Raw genomic sequence first — 8172 nt, 5'->3', positions numbered from 1 at the left:
TCCAAATAATAGTAATTAAATCTCATCAACTCAATTAATATCTATAGTATAACTTCTTACAAATTAGCTATTTCATTTATTCCAGTCTTAAAAAATTCAGATTTATCGTCAACAAAATATGAAAAAAGTTTACTTATGACTGTTTCACATAGACTGGCGACACATGAAACAATGATCATATGTCTCTCTCTCTCTCTCTCTCTCTCTCTCTCTCTCTTGTCTGTCTTTCTCTCTTGTCTATCAGTCTCTCTCTCTCTCTTTCTCTCTTGTCTATCAGTCTCTCTCTCTCTCTCTCTCTTCTCTCTCTCTTTCTTTCACTGTGTGTGTCTCTCCCTCTCTCTCTCTCTCTCTCTCTCTCTCTCTTTCTTTGTCTGTCTGTCTGTGTCTCTTTCTCTCTTGTCTGTCTATCTCTGTCTCTGTCTCTGTCTCCCTCTCTCTCTCTCTGTCAGTCTCTCTTTCTCACATGTCTGTCTATCTCTGTCTCTGTTTTTCTCTCTTGTCTCTCTCTCTCTCTTTGTCTGTCTGTCTGTCTCTCTTTTTCACTTGTCTGCCTATCTCTGTCTCTGTCTTTCTCTCTCTCTGTCTATCTCTCTTGTCTATCTATCTCTGTCTCTGTCTATCTATCTCTGTCTCTCTCTCTCTTTGTCTGTCTGTCTGTCTCTCTCTCTTGTCTGTCTGTCTCTCTGTCTCTGTCTTTTTCTCTTGTCTGTAGGCCTCTCTCTCTCTCTCTCTCTCTCTCTCTCTCTCTCTCTCTCTGTGAACCTTCCATTCAACCGTGCCATCCACCCCAACCTTATTCCAGATGCCCCCCATACCCCTGCCCCATACCCTCACATACCCAGCTTCTATGGTCTTACATTCTCTCAAGCCAGTTTAGCCACAAGACCTACCACAGAGCTTTATCAGTGAAAAGAGATTTTCTTTATCTAATCTTAATTTCATTTCTTTTTCTGCAATTTAGCTTTTCTTTTATTTTTCTTTCGTATTTTAACTAGTTTCATCTTATTGGCTTATTCTTATTCAATTTTCTTTTCTATTTATATGTGTTATGTGTTAATTTGTTAGTGAACTTGAATCACACTTATACACTAACATTTAGTCACCTGTTTGCCAAGAAAACAATTTGAGGTTCGTTTATGCAACACACATAACCTATATCAACAATATCTCTCTCTCTCTCTCTCTCTCTCTCTCTCTCTCTCTCTGTGAACCCTCCATTCACAGAGAGAGTTTTGTACAAATACTAATACACACACACACACACACACACATATATATATATATATATATATATGTGTGTGTGTGTGTGTGTATGTGTGTGTGTGTGTTTTCAGCAAGTATTATACTTTACAATTCAGCCTCTCTCTCTCTCTCTCTCTCTCTCTCTCTCTCATCATGAATAAATTAAAAGAGCATATTTTTCTTTTTTAATAAAACAAAGGAGAAAAAATAATTGAATTTTTTCTTTAATTCATAATTTATAGAAATAACATAACAGATGTTCTTGCACATGCGCATAGCGAGTATTTGTCCAGGTGGAGTTTTATTATGTATTTATATATTTTTTTTAAATACTGTATGTTTTGTTCAACGCTACAGTGAAATTAAGTTTGAGTTTGTAATGTGTTTTTAAACAATACGTTTGTGGCAATGGCGTGTTTGTGCAAAGAACAACAAGCGATATCTTGAGTTTAATTCATTTATTCAATATTGTTTGTGAGACTCTTAGCAATTGTTTGTATGTTATAGCCGTTTGTTTATGAATATTGAGAGCATGTATTTACGTAAGAGGAAAATATTTGATTATATTAAAATTATATTCAAAATATATTCAAATTGTATTGATTTTTTGAAGGTTGGACAGGATGAAGACAAATCCCCCTGTTAAAAATAAAAGTTTATATGTTTCAGGGAACACAGACGAAAGGAGAAGGTTCCATATCTGGACTTCCTAACTAGTTGATTCTCGAGTTTTCAGAATCGAGGTCTGGAAGCTTGACGGGTGCAACGTAAGATAGAAGAACTGTGATGTAGGAAAGGCAAGCAGAGGCCCTATGAACGCTTGCTGATTAACGTGGAAAATGAACCTTCTTCAAGCAGTGTTATCCTGGCAAACTACTACTACTACTACTACTACTACTACTACTACTACTACTACTACAACTACTACTACCAATAATAATAATAATAATAATAATAATCTCCCCTATATAATAAAGAGAAAGTGTCTGGCTATATATACATATATATATATATATATATATATAGATATATATATATATATATATATTTATATATATATATATATATATAAATATATATATATATATATATATATATTGTTAGCAAGGCTTGTACCCTAGTTGGAAAAGCAAGATACTATAAGCCCAAGGGCTCCAACAGGGGAAAATAGCCTAGTGAGGAAAGGAAATAAGGAAATAAATAAACGATATGAGCAATAATTAACAATTAACAAAATATTTTAAAACAATACATATATATATATATATATATATATATATTAATTATCTATATATATGTATCTTGTCACACTCAGCAACTTAGCCAGATCTATGACTACTCGGTCTCACTATGTCCCTCGGGTAGGGGGAGAGCAGGTAGGGTGAGTGGGAATAGTCATACCCTGGTGAGAGGGGGTACCCCGATTGGTACACATAATCTCTCACAAATTGCCCAAACTATCATGTTATGGTTAGGAAATAGGGGTGGGGTGTAAAGTGATGATTTTTGACGGGTTGCGTAAACTAGTAGTAGTAGTAGTAATAATAATAATAATAATAATAATAATGATAAGGAAGATACTATCATGTAATAATGCTACTAACACAACTGTTGCTAATAATTCTATAAAATCTTTTGGATAACTTTCAATTCGTATTCTAATACCTTTCTCTCTCTCTCTCTCTCTCTCTCTCTCTCTCTCTCTCTCGAAATCCACACCACTACTCTCTATACATCTTGTTTAATAACCCAGGTTTTCTCTTCGCCTCAACTTAAAAAAAAAAACATGAAAGTTTCTCAAAATCATTTTCTTTCTCATCTGGAACTCATAAATATATTCACGCGTACCATCTCATGCGTAAAACTCTCTCTCTCTCTCTCTCTCTCTCCTCTCTCTCTCTCTCTCTCTCTCTCTCGTAACTACAGGTAATGCCTGTAAGGGGCAAATACTGGGTAATTCAATAATACAATAATACCGTTACAGATACCGATGTTTGTAGCACCGACAGAGAGAGAGAGAGAGAGGAGAGAGAGAGAGAGAGAGAGAGAGAGAGAGAATTTATTCATCTATAGATCAATTACAATTGAATTTGATTACCACTCTTTCCTCTTAAGCGTAATTATCGTCATAAAATACATATTAAACAGCCATTGTAATTTACACTTCTGAGCCACGCTAAATTACACCTGGTGTAATTGGAGAGAGAGAGAGAGAGAGAGAGAGAGAGAGAGAGAGAGAGAGTTTAGTTTCTATAAAAGAATTCTTATAGGCATTAAAACTGGTGATGTTAGTAGAGGGGGGGGGGAAAGCCCCCTTTGCCCCCCGGGGAGTATCTACGGTTTAATGCCCCCGTCCTTTTCATCTAGTGCCCCCAGGAAGTCTGACAGACGGCTTTGTTAAACCTCAGCAATAAATCAACCTCCTTTTAAGAGGTCACTATAGAGGGGTTGTCAATTTGTTGGACTGTCAAACCCTTCGTATCAAATTTCAACCGAAATTGACAAGTTGAATAACCTCTTAAACATAACAACACAACACAGGGGTTGTAGACCACCTCACGTATCTGGTTGGGAAGAAAGTTGCTATTGTACCAACCGTGTGTCACACGATCGTACATAAATTATTTTGTATACATTATGCTTGTATCTGCGCTCTTCCCTCGCATTAAAAAGAACCAGAATAAACATGTCTGCGTTTCTCCTATGTAACATTGTCTGTTTCTCGAACATGAAAATTCCTGTTGCCTTGAGGTTTTTTATATACAGGAGAGTGTTCTTTAATAAAGTTACTCAGTTGATTGCTTCCTGCCTTTGAGTCATAACCTTCTCTCGGCCCGTCATACTATCATACACGGCTTGTTTTCTCAGTTCATTTCAACCCCACAACCCTAGTGAAAAGAGGTGGTTGACCTCATCTGAATGCCAAGATATCAAAGGGGTTTCTCACTACCCAGCATTTGTCTGAGGTTTGCTCAACTTCAAAATTGCCTTAAACCCCATCCTTTACTTCAACCCCGTCCACTGCTTTCTGAATCCCAATATAAACCCACAGTAGAAGTTCTCGGGGGTTTGGAAACTTGCGAGAAATTGTCTTTCAGTAGCAAAAGATTTTAAGAATAATAATAATAATAATAATAATAATAATAAGAATAGTAATAATAATAATGATAATAATAATGATAATAATAATAATAATAGTAATGAAAATAATAATAATAATAATAATAATAATAATGATAATAATAATAACAAAAATATTAATAATAGTAATAATAATAATAATAATAATAATAATAATAATAATAATAATAATAACAATAGTAATAATAATAATAATAATAACAATAATAATAATTATGATAATAATAATGATTATTGCGGAAATAATAACAAAATAAATCTCATCACAAAACAATTACTGATAAAATTGAAATAATAGTAATTGCTGATATGAAAATAATAATAACATTTATTGTCACAATAATAAATTATAACACAATAAACGTTAATTAAAAAGTTTCTAATTATTACCAAATCAAACATCTGAATCTACGACAAATGGGTCTGTCCCTTTTCTTTCATCCTCTGGCTTAATTATTGACTTTTCTTCACTCAAATTTTGACGATTAATTAAAGAGCTACTTATGTGATCCAATAAAATGGACATCAATTCAAAGAATTTATTCTGCTTTTACGACGAATGGGTCTGCCCTTATCCTCCTTCCTCTGCTTTAGCTATTGACTTTTCTTTTCTGACCAATAATTGAATAGCTATTGAAATAATCCTCTAGAATTATCTATTGCAATCTATTCTTCGCTAAAATGGAAATCTATTACAATCCATCTGAAGGACAAACAGACAAATAGACAGACAGACAAATGGGTCTGCCCTTATCCTTCTTCCTCCGCTTTAGCTATTGACTTTTCTTTTCTGACCAATAATTGAATAGCTATTGAAATAATCCAATAGAATTATCTATTGAAATCTATTCTTCGCTAAAATTGAAATCTATTACAATCCATCTGAAGGACAAACAGACAAATAGACACACAGATAGACGGGTCACAAAAGAGAAAGCGCCTGTCCAAACAGATAATCTACTAGAATTATCTATTGCAATCTATTCTTCGCTAAAATTGAAATCTATTACAATCCATCTGAAGGACAAACAGACAAATAGACACACAGATAGACGGGTCACAAAAGAGAAAGCGCCTGTCCAAACAGATAATCTACTAGAATTATCTATTGCAATCTATTCTTCGCTAAAATTGAAATCTATTACAATCCATCTGAAGGACAAACAGACAAATAGACACACAGATAGACGGGTCACAAAAGAGAAAGCGCCTGTCCAAACAGATAATCTACTAGAATTATCTATTGCAATCTATTCTTCGCTAAAATTGAAATCTATTACAATCCATCTGAAGGACAAACAGACAAATAGACAGACAGATAGACAGGTCGCAAAAGAGAAAGCGCCTGTCCCAAACAGAGCCTCTCCGCCAGGTCAGTCATCTCCATCAACAGAACGATGAGCTGTCACGCCAGCAAACAAGTTCGAGCAAACAGCCAAGCCGAATTCAGTCATAAAGCAGAAAGCGTTGCTGGCTCGCTTGTGTGATCCAACTCATAAGGTTTATTATTATTATTATTATTATTATTATTATTATTATTATTATTATTATTAAATGCTAAGCTACAACCCTAGTTGGAAAAGCAGGATGCTATAAGCCCAGGGGCTCCAATGGGGAAAAATAGCCCAGTGAGGAAAGGAAACAAGGAAAAATAAAATTATTCTAAGAACAGTAAAAACACTGAAATAAATATTTCCTATATAAACTATAAAAATTTTAACAAAACAATAGAAAGAAAAACTAGATAGAATAGTGTGCCCGAGTGTTTCCTCAAGCAAGAGAACTCTAACCCAAGATAGTGGAAGACCATGGTTCAGACATATCTTTGTTTTTAATGTCTTTTCAAGACATTTTCTTTCGTTTTCTTCTAATTCCTCCTCCTCTTCTTTTGGGTATGTTTGATGAAGACACAATCGTTCCATGCCCAGCTAGTCTTCTTTCTAAGTGGAAAGCCAAAATACCCTGAGGTGTACGATGGTTTGTACAGTTGGCTTCACTAATTCCGGTACACTGTCGTCTACATGGCTTACCATGAAGTGTACCGGAATTAATGAAGCCAACTGTACATATCCATAACAATATGCTAGATTAATACATTGATTTACAATTATTTCCACTACCAATCCCTGGTGAAATAGCTCATGTATCGCCATGATCAACAAAGCTTTACAAATCAGGGCCACCCATACTAGGTTGGTTTGCTGTGAGATATCAGACTAAAGTTCCCCACCATCACCAGTCGGCAGCTGGACAGCGTTGTGATGAAAATAGCCAAACCCCGGGGATGACTAAAGACATGTCTGAGGCCTTTGTCCTGCAGTGGACAAGAAAAGGCAGCGTTTATTGTTGTTGTTCTTGTTGTATTTACATTAAAAAAACTAACTTTGTATATTAAACATACAAATATACGAACGGAAATATATTAAATATGTATGTTAAGTAATTCGCATTAACTTGATTCTTTCCCACATCAACATACTTCAGCACCCCTCTCTCTCCCTCTCTCTCTCTCTCTCTCTCTCTCTCTCTCTCTAATTGTATTTATTCTCTCTCGTTATCATACAGTTATTTCTATATGCCAATAGAGCTTTCTCTCTCTCTCTCTCTCTCTCTCATTGTATTTTTTCTCTCGTTATCATACAGTTATTTCTATATGCCAATAGCGCTCTCTCTCTCTCTCTCTCTCTCTCTCTCTCTCTCACCATACAGTCATATCTGGATGACAACAGCTAGCTCTCTCTCTAATTGTTTTTTTTTCTCTCTCGTTATCATATAGTTATTTCTATAGGACACAAGCGCTCTCTCTCTCTCTCTCTCTCTCTCTCTCTCTCTCTCTTCCTCATTCATATCATTAACAAAAGAACCTTCCTCAACTTCCAGCATCAGATTCATCATCTCTTTTCATCTCCCCCGAGACCTGGGATGCCCCAATGTTTACCTTCTCCCTACTGTTCTCTTTGTGTCTACTACGAGTCAGGGAGAAATGAAATGGATTGCCCTGTATTGATATATGGGTGGGCATACGTGAGCACTCGCATGCATCTGCATAATAATGCCATCGAATATTTAAATATATCGCAAGGAGGAGATGCTGGGTGGTGAGTTGACGAGCAGGGTAGGTGTCGGAAGAAAGTGGGTTGATAAAGAGGCAACAGTAGATGAATTAGAGAGGTGAGTGGCGCAGTGGGAAGACTCGAATAACTGCATTATTATTATTATTATTATTATTATTATTATTATTATTATTATTATTAGCTAAGCTACAGCCCTAATTGGGAAAGCAGGGCGATATAAGACCAAGGGCTCCAACAGGGACAAATAGCCCAATGAGGAAGGAAATAGGGAAATAAACAATATAAAAAGTAATGAAACCAAGGGCTCCAACACGGAAAAATAGCCCAATGAGGAAGGAAATAGAGAAATAAACAATATAAAAAGTAATGAATAATGAATATAAACTACCTCAACATCAGTAGACGTTAAAAGAGATATATCACATATAAACTATAAAAAGACTCATGTCCGCCTGGTCAACATAAAAACATTTGCTCCAACTTTGAACTTCTGAAGTTCGACCGATTCAACTATCCGATTAGGAAGATCATTCCACAACTTGGTCACAGATGGAATAAAACTTCTGGAATACTGCGTAATATTGAGCCTCATGATGGAGAAGGCATGACTATTAAAATTAACTGCATAACTATAGTCCATTTCTTTTAGCGAGGCATATTTGCACCGACTTGCAACGGTGCGCTTTTAGCTCGGAAAAGTTTCCTGATCGCTGAT

The sequence above is a fragment of the Palaemon carinicauda genome, chromosome 4, assembly GCF_036898095.1.
Source record: "Palaemon carinicauda isolate YSFRI2023 chromosome 4, ASM3689809v2, whole genome shotgun sequence".
Lineage (NCBI taxonomy): Eukaryota > Metazoa > Arthropoda > Malacostraca > Decapoda > Palaemonidae > Palaemon > Palaemon carinicauda.
Note: the sequence above shows the minus strand (reverse complement) of the source record.